This window comes from Microcebus murinus, chromosome 28 (genome assembly GCF_040939455.1).
Source record: "Microcebus murinus isolate Inina chromosome 28, M.murinus_Inina_mat1.0, whole genome shotgun sequence".
In the NCBI taxonomy this organism is placed as follows: Eukaryota; Metazoa; Chordata; class Mammalia; order Primates; family Cheirogaleidae; genus Microcebus; species Microcebus murinus.
The window spans coordinates 16305136-16327068 of NC_134131.1; the positions used below are offsets into that span (position 1 = coordinate 16305136).

At 63.6% G+C, this 21933-nt stretch overlaps 6 non-coding genes across 6 annotated transcripts; all 6 read right to left on the bottom strand.

Annotated features, from left to right (window-relative positions):
- Positions 1 to 3157: 3157 nt before the first annotated feature.
- Positions 3158 to 3276, bottom strand: LOC142865114 (5S ribosomal RNA). Its single transcript, XR_012915416.1, has one exon. It is a non-coding gene; the product is annotated as a 5S ribosomal RNA (ribosomal RNA).
- Positions 3277 to 6817: 3541 nt separating this feature from the next.
- LOC142865115 (5S ribosomal RNA) lies at positions 6818 to 6936 on the bottom strand. The gene has a single exon (XR_012915417.1). It is a non-coding gene; the product is annotated as a 5S ribosomal RNA (ribosomal RNA).
- A 3544-nt stretch (positions 6937 to 10480) lies between these two features.
- LOC142865116 (5S ribosomal RNA) lies at positions 10481 to 10599 on the bottom strand. The gene has a single exon (XR_012915418.1). It is a non-coding gene; the product is annotated as a 5S ribosomal RNA (ribosomal RNA).
- A 3546-nt stretch (positions 10600 to 14145) lies between these two features.
- On the bottom strand, positions 14146 to 14264 carry LOC142865117 (5S ribosomal RNA). Its single transcript, XR_012915419.1, has one exon. It is a non-coding gene; the product is annotated as a 5S ribosomal RNA (ribosomal RNA).
- Positions 14265 to 17809: 3545 nt separating this feature from the next.
- LOC142865118 (5S ribosomal RNA) lies at positions 17810 to 17928 on the bottom strand. The gene has a single exon (XR_012915420.1). It is a non-coding gene; the product is annotated as a 5S ribosomal RNA (ribosomal RNA).
- A 3545-nt stretch (positions 17929 to 21473) lies between these two features.
- On the bottom strand, positions 21474 to 21592 carry LOC142865120 (5S ribosomal RNA). The gene has a single exon (XR_012915422.1). It is a non-coding gene; the product is annotated as a 5S ribosomal RNA (ribosomal RNA).
- Positions 21593 to 21933: the final 341 nt, after the last annotated feature.

The window sequence follows — 21933 nt, forward strand, 5'->3', positions numbered from 1 at the left end:
CCGCCGCCGCCGCCGCCGCCGCCGATTGCGCACGCGCGGGTCGCCCGCCCTTTGACCCCAGGCAGGGGCCGCCATCCCCACAACCCCTTTCAGCTGCGCCCCCCACCCTGTGGGTGGGCTGCCGCCTATTCCCCCGGGCCCGGGCTGGGGCACAGCGCATGGGGGAGGGGAGCGAGTGTATGGGGCGTCTCTCTCTCTCTCTAGGGATGTGTCCCATGGGTGGGGTGGCGTGGTTTGTGGGGCGCTGAAGAAATCAGTCCCCTCCATCTCCTACCTCTGGAAAACGCCCAAGCCCTTGGAGAACTGCCGGCAACGCGACCGTGGGGGCCGGGAACCTCCTCTGGGTCCTCCTGTGGCCCAGTCCAAGGGGCCTGGGCCTGGCCGGGGCTGCATTAGACCCCGACCACCCTGGCGTGTGGACTCGCTAAAAATCGGCGATTAGATATTGGATTCCAGCTTCATTGAGGTCATTTCACTAATGAGTGCACCGGAAAGAGTTTCCTAATCCATCTGTGAGGGTGGCAACTGAAAGAGAATTTTAAAGCTGACAGAATAGGCGAGGAAAGGCATAGGAGATTTCCACACCCAGTAAGGAAGCCTTTCCCGAAATGGAAGAAAGAAACGAGCAAACAGAAACACCGGTAGCCCGCCAGGATCAGAGTCTGCCCCCGAGAGAAAGTACCCTGACCAGGTTCACCCGTGGGTGGGTGTCGAGCTAGCGGCATTCAGAAGAGCGAGGCCCGCAGTCTGTGCAGAAGACACCTGCACTCGGGTGTGTGTGGCGGCACGATTCACAAGCAGCTCCAGATGTTAAGCCAAGGAGAAGCCAGGGAGTTCCCAACGCCCCAGGTGTCCTCAGCCCACGACTGGCTGCTGGGGGAATGCGAAGCCCGGCTCCTTGTCTCAGAGCCCTTGTCTCAGAGCGGGACAACCAGGAGGTGTGACGTACACCCCGGGGTTCCCAGGAGGATCAGGCTGAAGCTGGGACTTGGCCTGAAAGTGTCCCCTCGCATGGCCACCCCCTCCCCTTCCTGCTCCTCTACTCCTGGTGCCCCTCCATCCAGGGGCCAGACCTTAAAGAGTCACCCGCAAGAGAATCCTGGTCCCAAAGGAGCCTTCTGGGGGACCCGTGCTGAGAGAGGTTGTGGGCATGGCCCGCTGGGGCTCTGCCCGACCCAGGGCTGAGAGATGCAACCTCCCAGCTCTGGGTCCCTGCAGGGGAAGCGTTGGCAAGCACAGGGCCAGTCCTCCAAAGGCCCAGGTGCAGGGAGCCCAGGCCAAGCAGCCTGTGGAAGAAGCCACCCCGGGAACACGACTGCAGGCCACGGCCCTTCCCACCTCCTCCTCCTCCTCCTCCTGCTCCTCCACACCCCCCGACCTCCCACCCCCCCACCCCACCCCCCGACATGGCGCAGGGCTCAGAGACACCTCAGACACTTGCTACCCAAAGTGCAAAGGGCATCAGTTGCTCCTCCAAACCCCCCCCCCTGCCCAGCAGACCGCGTTGTCCAGCCAGCCCCCGGGCCTCCCTGGGGTGCCCAGCACAAAAGTGCAGACAACCACCGGACCCTCAATCTCAGTTTTCGGATGTTTTTGCCACTCTAAGGACTCGCAGGCCAGCTGGGCCTTCTGGCAGGACAGAGAGCCCCGGAATCCGACGTGGAGAGCTGGGTGTACGTCCCCACGAGGAGGCGGTCCCCACCTCCGCGGCTCTCCCCTTGCGGGGGGGAAAAGCAGCCACGGGGCCTCAGAGAAGACACCAGGCTGGGCGCCCGCCCCACAGTGGGGGCACGTCCCCCGCAGGCCACTTAGCGCCGGCCGCCGGCCGGCGGACGGTTGGGTGGCGCGAGACGCTGCGGCCGCCCTGCTACCGGGTCCCTGGGAGGGCGTCCTGGAACCAGCGTCCACACCAAGCCCTTGGAAGGCCCAGGCGACGGAGGAGCCCCGTCAGGCAGGGGCCGAGGACGGTGACGGCCCGGGCGGGGAGGAGCGTGTCAGGCAGGGGCAGAGGACGGTGACAGGTGACAGGCCGGGCGGGAAGGAGTCAGTCAGGCAGGGGCCGAGGAGGAGACGGGCTGGGTAAGGGTTAGGGTTAGAGTAAGGGCACAAGTCACAATCGCAAAGACCTGGAAGCGACCCGAGTGCCCATCGACCCACGAGTGCGTAAATGAAATGTGGCGCGTGGACACCACGGAGTGCTATTCAGCTAGGAGGAGCAGCGGTGAGAGGGCACCTCTCGTGGTTCTCCTGGCCAGAGCTGGAACCCGTTCCAGTAAGCCAGGTAGCCCAAGAATGGACACACGAGCACCACGTGCTCGCGCTCACCAGCAAATGGGTACGAACCGATGGACACCTAAGTGGACACAGAGGAATCACCTTCATCGGGTGGGTGTCGGGCGGGTGGGGGGAGGGGATGGGCATACACCTCCATTAGGAACGGGGTGGGTGCGCACCGACTGGGGGATGGGCGCACTTGAGGCTCTGACCCGAGGGGGGAGGCTGGGAGAGGGCAACGTACCCGACCTTAACATTGGTACCCCCACAATACGCTGGAACAACATCAGAGGTAAATGAATAAGAACACAGGGGGGAGGGGGGCACGGGCAACACATGTCACCTTAATACTTGGACTCCCATCATCTGCTTGAAAAGAGAGAGAAAAGAAAATGCAATCATAGAGATAAGAGACACTTTTTAAACATAATGAATCCGAAGAGAAAAGTAAAAGGAGGCCTGTGGAGCAGGTCTGGGTGTGACTCCGGATCCCCCAACATCAGGTGCCACCACCAAAGATTCCTACGTGTAGCCCATAGAACCCCAAAAGCAACGGGACGAGTTCTGGTCACATACTCCCTCAAAATGACATCCTGGCCTTCTTCTGGAACTCCCTCCCCTCTCAGACTCTCAAGGTTTCCTCCAGCGTGTCGGTTCCCACAGAGCAGACCTTTGGTCTGAGACCTGACAGTCCAGAAGCCACGCATGCTGCCGCGTGACGGCGGTGTCGCGGCTTGGGACAAGAGGAGGCCCCACGGTGCAGGCTGGGGCGCCAGGCACCGCGGCGGGCGCTGAGGGTGGGGGTGACCCCCACCCCGGGCCGCCGACTCGCTCCCAGAAAGGGGACAGAACAAGAGGCAAAACAAAAAAAAAAAAAAGAAGAAGCCTACGGCACCCGGTATTCCCAGGCGGTCTCCCATCCAAGTACTAACCAGGCCCGACCCTGCTTAGCTTCCGAGACCAGACGAGATCGGGCGCGTTCAGGGTGGTGTGGCCCTAGACGGCGGAGGGCGCCCCTGCCCCGCTCAAGAAGCCGAGCCTCTCTGCGCTTCCCCGCCGCCTCCTCCCCCCGCCCCAGGCCCCGCGCCGGCGCTGACCCGCACCGGGCCGGGCCTGTTGAGTTCACCGGCCGGGTCCGGCGGGCTCCGAGGGATGGGGGTGACAGGCGGGGCGGGGCGGGGCGGGGCGGGCAGGGAGCGGCGGGCCGGGGTGGGGGACTGTCTCTCGATACACACACACACACACACACACACACACACTCACACTCACTCACTCACACTCACACAAGATGCGCCTCCACGGCTGGACTCGCCAAGGTGGAGACCTTCCAGCCCCCTTCCTCTCCTCGCCTGGCCCACCCCCAGCTCGTGGCCGCCGCCGCCGCCGCCGCCGCCGCCGCCGCCGCCGATTGCGCACGCGCGGGTCGCCCGCCCTTTGACCCCAGGCAGGGGCCGCCATCCCCACAACCCCTTTCAGCTGCGCCCCCCACCCTGTGGGTGGGCTGCCGCCTATTCCCCCGGGCCCGGGCTGGGGCACAGCGCATGGGGGAGGGGAGCGAGTGTATGGGGCGTCTCTCTCTCTCTCTAGGGATGTGTCCCATGGGTGGGGTGGCGTGGTTTGTGGGGCGCTGAAGAAATCAGTCCCCTCCATCTCCTACCTCTGGAAAACGCCCAAGCCCTTGGAGAACTGCCGGCAACGCGACCGTGGGGGCCGGGAACCTCCTCTGGGTCCTCCTGTGGCCCAGTCCAAGGGGCCTGGGCCTGGCCGGGGCTGCATTAGACCCCGACCACCCTGGCGTGTGGACTCGCTAAAAATCGGCGATTAGATATTGGATTCCAGCTTCATTGAGGTCATTTCACTAATGAGTGCACCGGAAAGAGTTTCCTAATCCATCTGTGAGGGTGGCAACTGAAAGAGAATTTTAAAGCTGACAGAATAGGCGAGGAAAGGCATAGGAGATTTCCACACCCAGTAAGGAAGCCTTTCCCGAAATGGAAGAAAGAAACGAGCAAACAGAAACACCGGTAGCCCGCCAGGATCAGAGTCTGCCCCCGAGAGAAAGTACCCTGACCAGGTTCACCCGTGGGTGGGTGGCGAGCTAGCGGCATTCAGAAGAGCGAGGCCCGCAGTCTGTGCAGAAGACACCTGCACTCGGGTGTGTGTGGCGGCACGATTCACAAGCAGCTCCAGATGTTAAGCCAAGGAGAAGCCAGGGAGTTCCCAACGCCCCAGGTGTCCTCAGCCCACGACTGGCTGCTGGGGGAATGCGAAGCCCGGCTCCTTGTCTCAGAGCCCTTGTCTCAGAGCGGGACAACCAGGAGGTGTGACGTACACCCCGGGGTTCCCAGGAGGATCAGGCTGAAGCTGGGACTTGGCCTGAAAGTGTCCCCTCGCATGGCCACCCCCTTCCCCTTCCTGCTCCTCTACTCCTGGTGCCCCTCCATCCAGGGGCCAGACCTTAAAGAGTCACCCGCAAGAGAATCCTGGTCCCAAAGGAGCCTTCTGGGGGACCCGTGCTGAGAGAGGTTGTGGGCATGGCCCGCTGGGGCTCTGCCCGACCCAGGGCTGAGAGATGCAACCTCCCAGCTCTGGGTCCCTGCAGGGGAAGCGTTGGCAAGCACAGGGCCAGTCCTCCAAAGGCCCAGGTGCAGGGAGCCCAGGCCAAGCAGCCTGTGGAAGAAGCCACCCCGGGAACACGACTGCAGGCCACGGCCCTTCCCACCTCCTCCTCCTCCTCCTCCTGCTCCTCCACCCCCCCCGACCTCCCACCCCCCCACCCCACCCCCCGACATGGCGCAGGGCTCAGAGACACCTCAGACACTTGCTACCCAAAGTGCAAAGGGCATCAGTTGCTCCTCCAAACCCCCCCCCCCTGCCCAGCAGACCGCGTTGTCCAGCCAGCCCCCGGGCCTCCCTGGGGTGCCCAGCACAAAAGTGCAGACAACCACCGGACCCTCAATCTCAGTTTTCGGATGTTTTTGCCACTCTAAGGACCCGCAGGCCAGCTGGGCCTTCTGGCAGGACAGAGAGCCCCGGAATCCGACGTGGAGAGCTGGGTGTACGTCCCCACGAGGAGGCGGTCCCCACCTCCGCGGCTCTCCCCTTGCGGGGGGGAAAAGCAGCCACGGGGCCTCAGAGAAGACACCAGGCTGGGCGCCCGCCCCACAGTGGGGGCACGTCCCCCGCAGGCCACTTAGCGCCGGCCGCCGGCCGGCGGACGGTTGGGTGGCGCGAGACGCTGCGGCCGCCCTGCTACCGGGTCCCTGGGAGGGCGTCCTGGAACCAGCGTCCACACCAAGCCCTTGGAAGGCCCAGGCGACGGAGGAGCCCCGTCAGGCAGGGGCCGAGGACGGTGACGGCCCGGGCGGGGAGGAGCGTGTCAGGCAGGGGCAGAGGACGGTGACAGGTGACAGGCCGGGCGGGAAGGAGTCAGTCAGGCAGGGGCCGAGGAGGAGACGGGCTGGGTAAGGGTTAGGGTTAGAGTCAGGGCACAAGTCACAATCGCAAAGACCTGGAAGCGACCCGAGTGCCCATCGACCCACGAGTGCGTAAATGAAATGTGGCGCGTGGACACCACGGAGTGCTATTCAGCTAGGAGGAGCAGCGGTGAGAGGGCACCTCTCGTGGTTCTCCTGGCCAGAGCTGGAACCCGTTCCAGTAAGCCAGGTAGCCCAAGAATGGACACACGAGCACCACGTGCTCGCGCTCACCAGCAAATGGGTACGAACCGATGGACACCTAAGTGGACACAGAGGAATCACCTTCATCGGGTGGGTGTCGGGCGGGTGGGGGGAGGGGATGGGCATACACCTCCATTAGGAATGGGGTGGGTGCGCACCGACTGGGGGATGGGCGCACTTGAGGCTCTGACCCGAGGGGGGAGGCTGGGAGAGGGCAACGTACCCGACCTTAACATTGGTACCCCCACAATACGCTGGAACAACATCAGAGGTAAATGAATAAGAACACAGGGGGGAGGGGGGCACGGGCAACACATGTCACCTTAATACTTGGACTCCCATCATCTGCTTGAAAAGAGAGAGAAAAGAAAATGCAATCATAGAGATAAGAGACACTTTTTAAAAATAATGAATCCGAAGAGAAAAGTAAAAGGAGGCCTGTGGAGCAGGTCTGGGTGTGACTCCGGATCCCCCAACATCAGGTGCCACCACCAAAGATTCCTACGTGTAGCCCATAGAACCCCAAAAGCAACGGGACGAGTTCTGGTCACATACTCCCTCAAAATGACATCCTGGCCTTCTTCTGGAACTCCCTCCCCTCTCAGACTCTCAAGGTTTCCTCCAGCGTGTCGGTTCCCACAGAGCAGACCTTTGGTCTGAGACCTGACAGTCCAGAAGCCACGCATGCTGCCGCGTGACGGCGGTGTCGCGGCTTGGGACAAGAGGAGGCCCCACGGTGCGGGCTGGGGCGCCAGGCACCGCGGCGGGCGCTGAGGGTGGGGGTGACCCCCACCCCGGGCCGCCGACTCGCTCCCAGAAAGGGGACAGAACAAGAGGCAAAACAAAAAAAAAGAAGAAGAAGAAGCCTACGGCACCCGGTATTCCCAGGCGGTCTCCCATCCAAGTACTAACCAGGCCCGACCCTGCTTAGCTTCCGAGACCAGACGAGATCGGGCGCGTTCAGGGTGGTGTGGCCCTAGACGGCGGAGGGCGCCCCTGCCCCGCTCAAGAAGCCGAGCCTCTCTGCGCTTCCCCGCCGCCTCCTCCCCCCGCCCCAGGCCCCGCGCCGGCGCTGACCCGCACCGGGCCGGGCCTGTTGAGTTCACCGGCCGGGTCCGGCGGGCTCCGAGGGACGGGGGTGACAGGCGGGGCCGGGCGGGGCGGGGCGGGGCGGGCAGGGAGCGGCGGGCCGGGGTGGGGGGCTGTCTCTCTATACACACACACACACACACACACACACACACACTCACACTCACACTCACTCACTCACACTCACACAAGATGCGCCTCCACGGCTGGACTCGCCAAGGTGGAGACCTTCCAGCCCCCTTCCTCTCCTCGCCTGGCCCACCCCCAGCTCGTGGCCGCCGCCGCCGCCGCCGCCGCCGCCGATTGCGCACGCGCGGGTCGCCCGCCCTTTGACCCCAGGCAGGGGCCGCCATCCCCACAACCCCTTTCAGCTGCGCCCCCCACCCTGTGGGTGGGCTGCCGCCTATTCCCCCGGGCCCGGGCTGGGGCACAGCGCATGGGGGAGGGGAGCGAGTGTATGGGGCGTCTCTCTCTCTCTCTAGGGATGTGTCCCATGGGTGGGGTGGCGTGGTTTGTGGGGCGCTGAAGAAATCAGTCCCCTCCATCTCCTACCTCTGGAAAACGCCCAAGCCCTTGGAGAACTGCCGGCAACGCGACCGTGGGGGCCGGGACCCTCCTCTGTGTCCTCCTGTGGCCCAGTCCAAGGGGCCTGGGCCTGGCCGGGGCTGCATTGGACCCCGACCACCCTGGCGTGTGGACTCGCTAAAAATCGGCGATTAGATATTGGATTCCAGCTTCATTGAGGTCATTTCACTAATGAGTGCACCGGAAAGAGTTTCCTAATCCATCTGTGAGGGTGGCAACTGAAAGAGAATTTTAAAGCTGACAGAATAGGCGAGGAAAGGCATAGGAGATTTCCACACCCAGTAAGGAAGCCTTTCCCGAAATGGAAGAAAGAAACGAGCAAACAGAAACACCGGTAGCCCGCCAGGATCAGAGTCTGCCCCCGAGAGAAAGTACCCTGACCAGGTTCACCCGTGGGTGGGTGGCGAGCTAGCGGCATTCAGAAGAGCGAGGCCCGCAGTCTGTGCAGAAGACACCTGCACTCGGGTGTGTGTGGCGGCACGATTCACAAGCAGCTCCAGATGTTAAGCCAAGGAGAAGCCAGGGAGTTCCCAACGCCCCAGGTGTCCTCAGCCCACGACTGGCTGCTGGGGGAATGCGAAGCCCGGCTCCTTGTCTCAGAGCCCTTGTCTCAGAGCGGGACAACCAGGAGGTGTGACGTACACCCCGGGGTTCCCAGGAGGATCAGGCTGAAGCTGGGACTTGGCCTGAAAGTGTCCCCTCGCATGGCCACCCCCTTCCCCTTCCTGCTCCTCTACTCCTGGTGCCCCTCCATCCAGGGGCCAGACCTTAAAGAGTCACCCGCAAGAGAATCCTGGTCCCAAAGGAGCCTTCTGGGGGACCCGTGCTGAGAGAGGTTGTGGGCATGGCCCGCTGGGGCTCTGCCCGACCCAGGGCTGAGAGATGCAACCTCCCAGCTCTGGGTCCCTGCAGGGGAAGCGTTGGCAAGCACAGGGCCAGTCCTCCAAAGGCCCAGGTGCAGGGAGCCCAGGCCAAGCAGCCTGTGGAAGAAGCCACCCCGGGAACACGACTGCAGGCCACGGCCCTTCCCACCTCCTCCTCCTCCTCCTCCTGCTCCTCCACCCCCCCCCGACCTCCCACCCCCCCACCCCACCCCCCGACATGGCGCAGGGCTCAGAGACACCTCAGACACTTGCTACCCAAAGTGCAAAGGGCATCAGTTGCTCCTCCAAACCCCCCCCCTGCCCAGCAGACCGCGTTGTCCAGCCAGCCCCCGGGCCTCCCTGGGGTGCCCAGCACAAAAGTGCAGACAACCACCGGACCCTCAATCTCAGTTTTCGGATGTTTTTGCCACTCTAAGGACCCGCAGGCCAGCTGGGCCTTCTGGCAGGACAGAGAGCCCCGGAATCCGACGTGGAGAGCTGGGTGTACGTCCCCACGAGGAGGCGGTCCCCACCTCCGCGGCTCTCCCCTTGCGGGGGGGAAAAGCAGCCACGGGGCCTCAGAGAAGACACCAGGCTGGGCGCCCGCCCCACAGTGGGGGCACGTCCCCCGCAGGCCACTTAGCGCCGGCCGCTGGCCGGCGGACGGTTGGGTGGCGCGAGACGCTGCGGCCGCCCTGCTACCGGGTCCCTGGGAGGGCGTCCTGGAACCAGCGTCCACACCAAGCCCTTGGAAGGCCCAGGCGACGGAGGAGCCCCGTCAGGCAGGGGCCGAGGACGGTGACGGCCCGGGCGGGGAGGAGCGTGTCAGGCAGGGGCAGAGGACGGTGACAGGTGACAGGCCGGGCGGGAAGGAGTCAGTCAGGCAGGGGCCGAGGAGGAGACGGGCTGGGTAAGGGTTAGGGTTAGAGTCAGGGCACAAGTCACAATCGCAAAGACCTGGAAGCGACCCGAGTGCCCATCGACCCACGAGTGCGTAAATGAAATGTGGCGCGTGGACACCACGGAGTGCTATTCAGCTAGGAGGAGCAGCGGTGAGAGGGCACCTCTCGTGGTTCTCCTGGCCAGAGCTGGAACCCGTTCCAGTAAGCCAGGTAGCCCAAGAATGGACACACGAGCACCACGTGCTCGCGCTCACCAGCAAATGGGTACGAACCGACGGACACCCAAGTGGACACAGAGGAATCACCTTCATCGGGTGGGTGTCGGGCGGGTGGGGGGAGGGGATGGGCATACACCTCCATTAGGAATGGGGTGGGTGCGCACCGACTGGGGGATGGGCGCACTTGAGGCTCTGACCCGAGGGGGGAGGCTGGGAGAGGGCAACGTACCCGACCTTAACATTGGTACCCCCACAATACGCTGGAACAACATCAGAGGTAAATGAATAAGAACACAGGGGGGAGGGGGGCACGGGCAACACATGTCACCTTAATACTTGGACTCCCATCATCTGCTTGAAAAGAGAGAGAAAAGAAAATGCAATCATAGAGATAAGAGACACTTTTTAAAAATAATGAATCCGAAGAGAAAAGTAAAAGGAGGCCTGTGGAGCAGGTCTGGGTGTGACTCCGGATCCCCCAACATCAGGTGCCACCACCAAAGATTCCTACGTGTAGCCCATAGAACCCCAAAAGCAACGGGACGAGTTCTGGTCACATACTCCCTCAAAATGACATCCTGGCCTTCTTCTGGAACTCCCTCCCCTCTCAGACTCTCAAGGTTTCCTCCAGCGTGTCGGTTCCCACAGAGCAGACCTTTGGTCTGAGACCTGACAGTCCAGAAGCCACGCATGCTGCCGCGTGACGGCGGTGTCGCGGCTTGGGACAAGAGGAGGCCCCACGGTGCGGGCTGGGGCGCCAGGCACCGCGGCGGGCGCTGAGGGTGGGGGTGACCCCCACCCCGGGCCGCCGACTCGCTCCCAGAAAGGGGACAGAACAAGAGGCAAAACAAAAAAAAAAAAGAAGAAGAAGCCTACGGCACCCGGTATTCCCAGGCGGTCTCCCATCCAAGTACTAACCAGGCCCGACCCTGCTTAGCTTCCGAGACCAGACGAGATCGGGCGCGTTCAGGGTGGTGTGGCCCTAGACGGCGGAGGGCGCCCCTGCCCCGCTCAAGAAGCCGAGCCTCTCTGCGCTTCCCCGCCGCCTCCTCCCCCCGCCCCAGGCCCCGCGCCGGCGCTGACCCGCACCGGGCCGGGCCTGTTGAGTTCACCGGCCGGGTCCGGCGGGCTCCGAGGGACGGGGGTGACAGGCGGGGCCGGGCGGGGCGGGGCGGGGCGGGCAGGGAGCGGCGGGCCGGGGTGGGGGGCTGTCTCTCTATACACACACACACACACACACACACACACACACTCACACTCACACTCACTCACTCACACTCACACAAGATGCGCCTCCACGGCTGGACTCGCCAAGGTGGAGACCTTCCAGCCCCCTTCCTCTCCTCGCCTGGCCCACCCCCAGCTCGTGGCCGCCGCCGCCGCCGCCGCCGCCGCCGATTGCGCACGCGCGGGTCGCCCGCCCTTTGACCCCAGGCAGGGTCCGCCATCCCCGACAACCCCTTTCAGCTGCGCCCCCCACCCTGTGGGTGGGCTGCCGCCTATTCCCCCGGGCCCGGGCTGGGGCACAGCGCATGGGGGAGGGGAGCGAGTGTATGGGGCGTCTCTCTCTCTCTCTAGGGATGTGTCCCATGGGTGGGGTGGCGTGGTTTGTGGGGCGCTGAAGAAATCAGTCCCCTCCATCTCCTACCTCTGGAAAACGCCCAAGCCCTTGGAGAACTGCCGGCAACGCGACCGTGGGGGCCGGGACCCTCCTCTGTGTCCTCCTGTGGCCCAGTCCAAGGGGCCTGGGCCTGGCCGGGGCTGCATTGGACCCCGACCACCCTGGCGTGTGGACTCGCTAAAAATCGGCGATTAGATATTGGATTCCAGCTTCATTGAGGTCATTTCACTAATGAGTGCACCGGAAAGAGTTTCCTAATCCATCTGTGAGGGTGGCAACTGAAAGAGAATTTTAAAGCTGACAGAATAGGCGAGGAAAGGCATAGGAGATTTCCACACCCAGTAAGGAAGCCTTTCCCGAAATGGAAGAAAGAAACGAGCAAACAGAAACACCGGTAGCCCGCCAGGATCAGAGTCTGCCGCCGAGAGAAAGTACCCTGACCAGGTTCACCCGTGGGTGGGTGGCGAGCTAGCGGCATTCAGAAGAGCGAGGCCCGCAGTCTGTGCAGAAGACACCTGCACTCGGGTGTGTGTGGCGGCACGATTCACAAGCAGCTCCAGATGTTAAGCCAAGGAGAAGCCAGGGAGTTCCCAACGCCCCAGGTGTCCTCAGCCCATGACTGGCTGCTGGGGGAATGCGAAGCCCGGCTCCTTGTCTCAGAGCCCTTGTCTCAGAGCGGGACAACCAGGAGGTGTGACGTACACCCCGGGGTTCCCAGGAGGATCAGGCTGAAGCTGGGACTTGGCCTGAAAGTGTCCCCTCGCATGGCCACCCCCTTCCCCTTCCTGCTCCTCTACTCCTGGTGCCCCTCCATCCAGGGGCCAGACCTTAAAGAGTCACCCGCAAGAGAATCCTGGTCCCAAAGGAGCCTTCTGGGGGACCCGTGCTGAGAGAGGTTGTGGGCATGGCCCGCTGGGGCTCTGCCCGACCCAGGGCTGGGAGATGCAACCTCCCAGCTCTGGGTCCCTGCAGGGGAAGCGTTGGCAAGCACAGGGCCAGTCCTCCAAAGGCCCAGGTGCAGGGAGCCCAGGCCAAGCAGCCTGTGGAAGAAGCCACCCCGGGAACACGACTGCAGGCCACGGCCCTTCCCACCTCCTCCTCCTCCTCCTCCTGCTCCTCCACCCCCCCCGACCTCCCACCCCCCCACCCCACCCCCCGACATGGCGCAGGGCTCAGAGACACCTCAGACACTTGCTACCCAAAGTGCAAAGGGCATCAGTTGCTCCTCCAAACCCCCCCCCCCTGCCCAGCAGACCGCGTTGTCCAGCCAGCCCCCGGGCCTCCCTGGGGTGCCCAGCACAAAAGTGCAGACAACCACCGGACCCTCAATCTCAGTTTTCGGATGTTTTTGCCACTCTAAGGACCCGCAGGCCAGCTGGGCCTTCTGGCAGGACAGAGAGCCCCGGAATCCGACGTGGAGAGCTGGGTGTACGTCCCCACGAGGAGGCGGTCCCCACCTCCGCGGCTCTCCCCTTGCGGGGGGGAAAAGCAGCCACGGGGCCTCAGAGAAGACACCAGGCTGGGCGCCCGCCCCACAGTGGGGGCACGTCCCCCGCAGGCCACTTAGCGCCGGCCGCCGGCCGGCGGACGGTTGGGTGGCGCGAGACGCTGCGGCCGCCCTGCTACCGGGTCCCTGGGAGGGCGTCCTGGAACCAGCGTCCACACCAAGCCCTTGGAAGGCCCAGGCGACGGAGGAGCCCCGTCAGGCAGGGGCCGAGGACGGTGACGGCCCGGGCGGGGAGGAGCGTGTCAGGCAGGGGCAGAGGACGGTGACAGGTGACAGGCCGGGCGGGAAGGAGTCAGTCAGGCAGGGGCCGAGGAGGAGACGGGCTGGGTAAGGGTTAGGGTTAGAGTCAGGGCACAAGTCACAATCGCAAAGACCTGGAAGCGACCCGAGTGCCCATCGACCCACGAGTGCGTAAATGAAATGTGGCGCGTGGACACCACGGAGTGCTATTCAGCTAGGAGGAGCAGCGGTGAGAGGGCACCTCTCGTGGTTCTCCTGGCCAGAGCTGGAACCCGTTCCAGTAAGCCAGGTAGCCCAAGAATGGACACACGAGCACCACGTGCTCGCGCTCACCAGCAAATGGGTACGAACCGATGGACACCTAAGTGGACACAGAGGAATCACCTTCATCGGGTGGGTGTCGGGCGGGTGGGGGGAGGGGATGGGCATACACCTCCATTAGGAATGGGGTGGGTGCGCACCGACTGGGGGATGGGCGCACTTGAGGCTCTGACCCGAGGGGGGAGGCTGGGAGAGGGCAACGTACCCGACCTTAACATTGGTACCCCCACAATACGCTGGAACAACATCAGAGGTAAATGAATAAGAACACAGGGGGGAGGGGGGCACGGGCAACACATGTCACCTTAATACTTGGACTCCCATCATCTGCTTGAAAAGAGAGAGAAAAGAAAATGCAATCATAGAGATAAGAGACACTTTTTAAAAATAATGAATCCGAAGAGAAAAGTAAAAGGAGGCCTGTGGAGCAGGTCTGGGTGTGACTCCGGATCCCCCAACATCAGGTGCCACCACCAAAGATTCCTACGTGTAGCCCATAGAACCCCAAAAGCAACGGGACGAGTTCTGGTCACATACTCCCTCAAAATGACATCCTGGCCTTCTTCTGGAACTCCCTCCCCTCTCAGACTCTCAAGGTTTCCTCCAGCGTGTCGGTTCCCACAGAGCAGACCTTTGGTCTGAGACCTGACAGTCCAGAAGCCACGCATGCTGCCGCGTGACGGCGGTGTCGCGGCTTGGGACAAGAGGAGGCCCCACGGTGCGGGCTGGGGCGCCAGGCACCGCGGCGGGCGCTGAGGGTGGGGGTGACCCCCACCCCGGGCCGCCGACTCGCTCCCAGAAAGGGGACAGAACAAGAGGCAAAACAAAAAAAAAAAAGAAGAAGAAGCCTACGGCACCCGGTATTCCCAGGCGGTCTCCCATCCAAGTACTAACCAGGCCCGACCCTGCTTAGCTTCCGAGACCAGACGAGATCGGGCGCGTTCAGGGTGGTGTGGCCCTAGACGGCGGAGGGCGCCCCTGCCCCGCTCAAGAAGCCGAGCCTCTCTGCGCTTCCCCGCCGCCTCCTCCCCCCGCCCCAGGCCCCGCGCCGGCGCTGACCCGCACCGGGCCGGGCCTGTTGAGTTCACCGGCCGGGTCCGGCGGGCTCCGAGGGACGGGGGTGACAGGCGGGGCCGGGCGGGGCGGGGCGGGGCGGGCAGGGAGCGGCGGGCCGGGGTGGGGGGCTGTCTCTCTATACACACACACACACACACACACACACACACACTCACACTCACACTCACTCACTCACACTCACACAAGATGCGCCTCCACGGCTGGACTCGCCAAGGTGGAGACCTTCCAGCCCCCTTCCTCTCCTCGCCTGGCCCACCCCCAGCTCGTGGCCGCCGCCGCCGCCGCCGCCGCCGCCGATTGCGCACGCGCGGGTCGCCCGCCCTTTGACCCCAGGCAGGGTCCGCCATCCCCGACAACCCCTTTCAGCTGCGCCCCCCACCCTGTGGGTGGGCTGCCGCCTATTCCCCCGGGCCCGGGCTGGGGCACAGCGCATGGGGGAGGGGAGCGAGTGTATGGGGCGTCTCTCTCTCTCTCTAGGGATGTGTCCCATGGGTGGGGTGGCGTGGTTTGTGGGGCGCTGAAGAAATCAGTCCCCTCCATCTCCTACCTCTGGAAAACGCCCAAGCCCTTGGAGAACTGCCGGCAACGCGACCGTGGGGGCCGGGACCCTCCTCTGTGTCCTCCTGTGGCCCAGTCCAAGGGGCCTGGGCCTGGCCGGGGCTGCATTGGACCCCGACCACCCTGGCGTGTGGACTCGCTAAAAATCGGCGATTAGATATTGGATTCCAGCTTCATTGAGGTCATTTCACTAATGAGTGCACCGGAAAGAGTTTCCTAATCCATCTGTGAGGGTGGCAACTGAAAGAGAATTTTAAAGCTGACAGAATAGGCGAGGAAAGGCATAGGAGATTTCCACACCCAGTAAGGAAGCCTTTCCCGAAATGGAAGAAAGAAACGAGCAAACAGAAACACCGGTAGCCCGCCAGGATCAGAGTCTGCCCCCGAGAGAAAGTACCCTGACCAGGTTCACCCGTGGGTGGGTGGCGAGCTAGCGGCATTCAGAAGAGCGAGGCCCGCAGTCTGTGCAGAAGACACCTGCACTCGGGTGTGTGTGGCGGCACGATTCACAAGCAGCTCCAGATGTTAAGCCAAGGAGAAGCCAGGGAGTTCCCAACGCCCCAGGTGTCCTCAGCCCACGACTGGCTGCTGGGGGAATGCGAAGCCCGGCTCCTTGTCTCAGAGCCCTTGTCTCAGAGCGGGACAACCAGGAGGTGTGACGTACACCCCGGGGTTCCCAGGAGGATCAGGCTGAAGCTGGGACTTGGCCTGAAAGTGTCCCCTCGCATGGCCACCCCCTTCCCCTTCCTGCTCCTCTACTCCTGGTGCCCCTCCATCCAGGGGCCAGACCTTAAAGAGTCACCCGCAAGAGAATCCTGGTCCCAAAGGAGCCTTCTGGGGGACCCGTGCTGAGAGAGGTTGTGGGCATGGCCCGCTGGGGCTCTGCCCGACCCAGGGCTGAGAGATGCAACCTCCCAGCTCTGGGTCCCTGCAGGGGAAGCGTTGGCAAGCACAGGGCCAGTCCTCCAAAGGCCCAGGTGCAGGGAGCCCAGGCCAAGCAGCCTGTGGAAGAAGCCACCCCGGGAACACGACTGCAGGCCACGGCCCTTCCCACCTCCTCCTCCTCCTCCTCCTGCTCCTCCACCCCCCCCCGACCTCCCACCCCCCCACCCCACCCCCCGACATGGCGCAGGGCTCAGAGACACCTCAGACACTTGCTACCCAAAGTGCAAAGGGCATCAGTTGCTCCTCCAAACCCCCCCCCTGCCCAGCAGACCGCGTTGTCCAGCCAGCCCCCGGGCCTCCCTGGGGTGCCCAGCACAAAAGTGCAGACAACCACCGGACCCTCAATCTCAGTTTTCGGATGTTTTTGCCACTCTAAGGACCCGCAGGCCAGCTGGGCCTTCTGGCAGGAGAGAGAGCCCCGGAATCCGACGTGGAGAGCTGGGTGTACGTCCCCACGAGGAGGCGGTCCCCACCTCCGCGGCTCTCCCCTTGCGGGGGGGAAAAGCAGCCACGGGGCCTCAGAGAAGACACCAGGCTGGGCGCCCGCCCCACAGTGGGGGCACGTCCCCCGCAGGCCACTTAGCGCCGGCCGCCGGCCGGCGGACGGTTGGGTGGCGCGAGACGCTGCGGCCGCCCTGCTACCGGGTCCCTGGGAGGGCGTCCTGGAACCAGCGTCCACACCAAGCCCTTGGAAGGCCCAGGCGACGGAGGAGCCCCGTCAGGCAGGGGCCGAGGACGGTGACGGCCCGGGCGGGGAGGAGCGTGTCAGGCAGGGGCAGAGGACGGTGACAGGTGACAGGCCGGGCGGGAAGGAGTCAGTCAGGCAGGGGCCGAGGAGGAGACGGGCTGGGTAAGGGTTAGGGTTAGAGTCAGGGCACAAGTCACAATCGCAAAGACCTGGAAGCGACCCGAGTGCCCATCGACCCACGAGTGCGTAAATGAAATGTGGCGCGTGGACACCACGGAGTGCTATTCAGCTAGGAGGAGCAGCGGTGAGAGGGCACCTCTCGTGGTTCTCCTGGCCAGAGCTGGAACCCGTTCCAGTAAGCCAGGTAGCCCAAGAATGGACACACGAGCACCACGTGCTCGCGCTCACCAGCAAATGGGTACGAACCGATGGACACCTAAGTGGACACAGAGGAATCACCTTCATCGGGTGGGTGTCGGGCGGGTGGGGGGAGGGGATGGGCATACACCTCCATTAGGAATGGGGTGGGTGCGCACCGACTGGGGGATGGGCGCACTTGAGGCTCTGACCCGAGGGGGGAGGCTGGGAGAGGGCAACGTACCCGACCTTAACATTGGTACCCCCACAATACGCTGGAACAACATCAGAGGTAAATGAATAAGAACACAGGGGGGAGGGGGGCACGGGCAACACATGTCACCTTAATACTTGGACTCCCATCATCTGCTTGAAAAGAGAGAGAAAAGAAAATGCAATCATAGAGATAAGAGACACTTTTTAAAAATAATGAATCCGAAGAGAAAAGTAAAAGGAGGCCTGTGGAGCAGGTCTGGGTGTGACTCCGGATCCCCCAACATCAGGTGCCACCACCAAAGATTCCTACGTGTAGCCCATAGAACCCCAAAAGCAACGGGACGAGTTCTGGTCACATACTCCCTCAAAATGACATCCTGGCCTTCTTCTGGAACTCCCTCCCCTCTCAGACTCTCAAGGTTTCCTCCAGCGTGTCGGTTCCCACAGAGCAGACCTTTGGTCTGAGACCTGACAGTCCAGAAGCCACGCATGCTGCCGCGTGACGGCGGTGTCGCGGCTTGGGACAAGAGGAGGCCCCACGGTGCGGGCTGGGGCGCCAGGCACCGCGGCGGGCGCTGAGGGTGGGGGTGACCCCCACCCCGGGCCGCCGACTCGCTCCCAGAAAGGGGACAGAACAAGAGGCAAAACAAAAAAAAAAAAGAAGAAGAAGCCTACGGCACCCGGTATTCCCAGGCGGTCTCCCATCCAAGTACTAACCAGGCCCGACCCTGCTTAGCTTCCGAGACCAGACGAGATCGGGCGCGTTCAGGGTGGTGTGGCCCTAGACGGCGGAGGGCGCCCCTGCCCCGCTCAAGAAGCCGAGCCTCTCTGCGCTTCCCCGCCGCCTCCTCCCCCCGCCCCAGGCCCCGCGCCGGCGCTGACCCGCACCGGGCCGGGCCTGTTGAGTTCACCGGCCGGGTCCGGCGGGCTCCGAGGGACGGGGGTGACAGGCGGGGCCGGGCGGGGCGGGGCGGGGCGGGCAGGGAGCGGCGGGCCGGGGTGGGGGGCTGTCTCTCTATACACACACACACACACACACACACACACACACTCACACTCACACTCACTCACTCACACTCACACAAGATGCGCCTCCACGGCTGGACTCGCCAAGGTGGAGACCTTCCAGCCCCCTTCCTCTCCTCGCCTGGCCCACCCCCAGCTCGTGGCCGCCGCCGCCGCCGCCGCCGCCGCCGATTGCGCACGCGCGGGTCGCCCGCCCTTTGACCCCAGGCAGGGTCCGCCATCCCCGACAACCCCTTTCAGCTGCGCCCCCCACCCTGTGGGTGGGCTGCCGCCTATTCCCCCGGGCCCGGGCTGGGGCACAGCGCATGGGGGAGGGGAGCGAGTGTATGGGGCGTCTCTCTCTCTCTCTAGGGATGTGTCCCATGGGTGGGGTGGCGTGGTTTGTGGGGCGCTGAAGAAATCAGTCCCCTCCATCTCCTACCTCTGGAAAACGCCCAAGCCCTTGGAGAACTGCCGGCAACGCGACCGTGGGGGCCGGGACCCTCCTCTGTGTCCTCCTGTGGCCCAGTCCAAGGGGCCTGGGCCTGGCCGGGGCTGCATTGGACCCCGACCACCCTGGCGTGTGGACTCGCTAAAAATCGGCGATTAGATATTGGATTCCAGCTTCATTGAGGTCATTTCACTAATGAGTGCACCGGAAAGAGTTTCCTAATCCATCTGTGAGGGTGGCAACTGAAAGAGAATTTTAAAGCTGACAGAATAGGCGAGGAAAGGCATAGGAGATTTCCACACCCAGTAAGGAAGCCTTTCCCGAAATGGAAGAAAGAAACGAGCAAACAGAAACACCGGTAGCCCGCCAGGATCAGAGTCTGCCCCCGAGAGAAAGTACCCTGACCAGGTTCACCCGTGGGTGGGTGGCGAGCTAGCGGCATTCAGAAGAGCGAGGCCCGCAGTCTGTGCAGAAGACACCTGCACTCGGGTGTGTGTGGCGGCACGATTCACAAGCAGCTCCAGATGTTAAGCCAAGGAGAAGCCAGGGAGTTCCCAACGCCCCAGGTGTCCTCAGCCCACGACTGGCTGCTGGGGGAATGCGAAGCCCGGCTCCTTGTCTCAGAGCCCTTGTCTCAGAGCGGGACAACCAGGAGGTGTGACGTACACCCCGGGGTTCCCAGGAGGATCAGGCTGAAGCTGGGACTTGGCCTGAAAGTGTCCCCTCGCATGGCCACCCCCTTCCCCTTCCTGCTCCTCTACTCCTGGTGCCCCTCCATCCAGGGGCCAGACCTTAAAGAGTCACCCGCAAGAGAATCCTGGTCCCAAAGGAGCCTTCTGGGGGACCCGTGCTGAGAGAGGTTGTGGGCATGGCCCGCTGGGGCTCTGCCCGACCCAGGGCTGAGAGATGCAACCTCCCAGCTCTGGGTCCCTGCAGGGGAAGCGTTGGCAAGCACAGGGCCAGTCCTCCAAAGGCCCAGGTGCAGGGAGCCCAGGCCAAGCAGCCTGTGGAAGAAGCCACCCCGGGAACACGACTGCAGGCCACGGCCCTTCCCACCTCCTCCTCCTCCTCCTCCTGCTCCTCCACCCCCCCCCGACCTCCCACCCCCCCACCCCACCCCCCGACATGGCGCAGGGCTCAGAGACACCTCAGACACTTGCTACCCAAAGTGCAAAGGGCATCAGTTGCTCCTCCAAACCCCCCCCCTGCCCAGCAGACCGCGTTGTCCAGCCAGCCCCCGGGCCTCCCTGGGGTGCCCAGCACAAAAGTGCAGACAACCACCGGACCCTCAATCTCAGTTTTCGGATGTTTTTGCCACTCTAAGGACCCGCAGGCCAGCTGGGCCTTCTGGCAGGACAGAGAGCCCCGGAATCCGACGTGGAGAGCTGGGTGTACGTCCCCACGAGGAGGCGGTCCCCACCTCCGCGGCTCTCCCCTTGCGGGGGGGAAAAGCAGCCACGGGGCCTCAGAGAAGACACCAGGCTGGGCGCCCGCCCCACAGTGGGGGCACGTCCCCCGCAGGCCACTTAGCGCCGGCCGCTGGCCGGCGGACGGTTGGGTGGCGCGAGACGCTGCGGCCGCCCTGCTACCGGGTCCCTGGGAGGGCGTCCTGGAACCAGCGTCCACACCAAGCCCTTGGAAGGCCCAGGCGACGGAGGAGCCCCGTCAGGCAGGGGCCGAGGACGGTGACGGCCCGGGCGGGGAGGAGCGTGTCAGGCAGGGGCAGAGGACGGTGACAGGTGACAGGCCGGGCGGGAAGGAGTCAGTCAGGCAGGGGCCGAGGAGGAGACGGGCTGGGTAAGGGTTAGGGTTAGAGTCAGGGCACAAGTCACAATCGCAAAGACCTGGAAGCGACCCGAGTGCCCATCGACCCACGAGTGCGTAAATGAAATGTGGCGCGTGGACACCACGGAGTGCTATTCAGCTAGGAGGAGCAGCGGTGAGAGGGCACCTCTCGTGGTTCTCCTGGCCAGAGCTGGAACCCGTTCCAGTAAGCCAGGTAGCCCAAGAATGGACACACGAGCACCACGTGCTCGCGCTCACCAGCAAATGGGTACGAACCGACGGACACCCAAGTGGACACAGAGGAATCACCTTCATCGGGTGGGTGTCGGGCGGGTGGGGGGAGGGGATGGGCATACACCTCCATTAGGAATGGGGTGGGTGCGCACCGACTGGGGGATGGGCGCACTTGAGGCTCTGACCCGAGGGGGGAGGCTGGGAGAGGGCAACGTACCCGACCTTAACATTGGTACCCCCACAATACGCTGGAACAACATCAGAGGTAAATGAATAAGAACACAGGGGGGAGGGGGGCACGGGCAACACATGTCACCTTAATACTTGGACTCCCATCATCTGCTTGAAAAGAGAGAGAAAAGAAAATGCAATCATAGAGATAAGAGACACTTTTTAAAAATAATGAATCCGAAGAGAAAAGTAAAAGGAGGCCTGTGGAGCAGGTCTGGGTGTGACTCCGGATCCCCCAACATCAGGTGCCACCACCAAAGATTCCTACGTGTAGCCCATAGAACCCCAAAAGCAACGGGACGAGTTCTGGTCACATACTCCCTCAAAATGACATCCTGGCCTTCTTCTGGAACTCCCTCCCCTCTCAGACTCTCAAGGTTTCCTCCAGCGTGTCGGTTCCCACAGAGCAGACCTTTGGTCTGAGACCTGACAGTCCAGAAGCCACGCATGCTGCCGCGTGACGGCGGTGTCGCGGCTTGGGACAAGAGGAGGCCCCACGGTGCGGGCTGGGGCGCCAGGCACCGCGGCGGGCGCTGAGGGTGGGGGTGACCCCCACCCCGGGCCGCCGACTCGCTCCCAGAAAGGGGACAGAACAAGAGGCAAAACAAAAAAAAAAAAGAAGAAGAAGCCTACGGCACCCGGTATTCCCAGGCGGTCTCCCATCCAAGTACTAACCAGGCCCGACCCTGCTTAGCTTCCGAGACCAGACGAGATCGGGCGCGTTCAGGGTGGTGTGGCCCTAGACGGCGGAGGGCGCCCCTGCCCCGCTCAAGAAGCCGAGCCTCTCTGCGCTTCCCCGCCGCCTCCTCCCCCCGCCCCAGGCCCCGCGCCGGCGCTGACCCGCACCGGGCCGGGCCTGTTGAGTTCACCGGCCGGGTCCGGCGGGCTCCGAGGGACGGGGGTGACAGGCGGGGCCGGGCGGGGCGGGGCGGGGCGGGCAGGGAGCGGCGGGCCGGGGTGGGGGGCTGTCTCTCTATACACACACACACACACACACACACACACACACTCACACTCACACTCACTCACTCACACTCACACAAGATGCGCCTCCACGGCTGGACTCGCCAAGGTGGAGACCTTCCA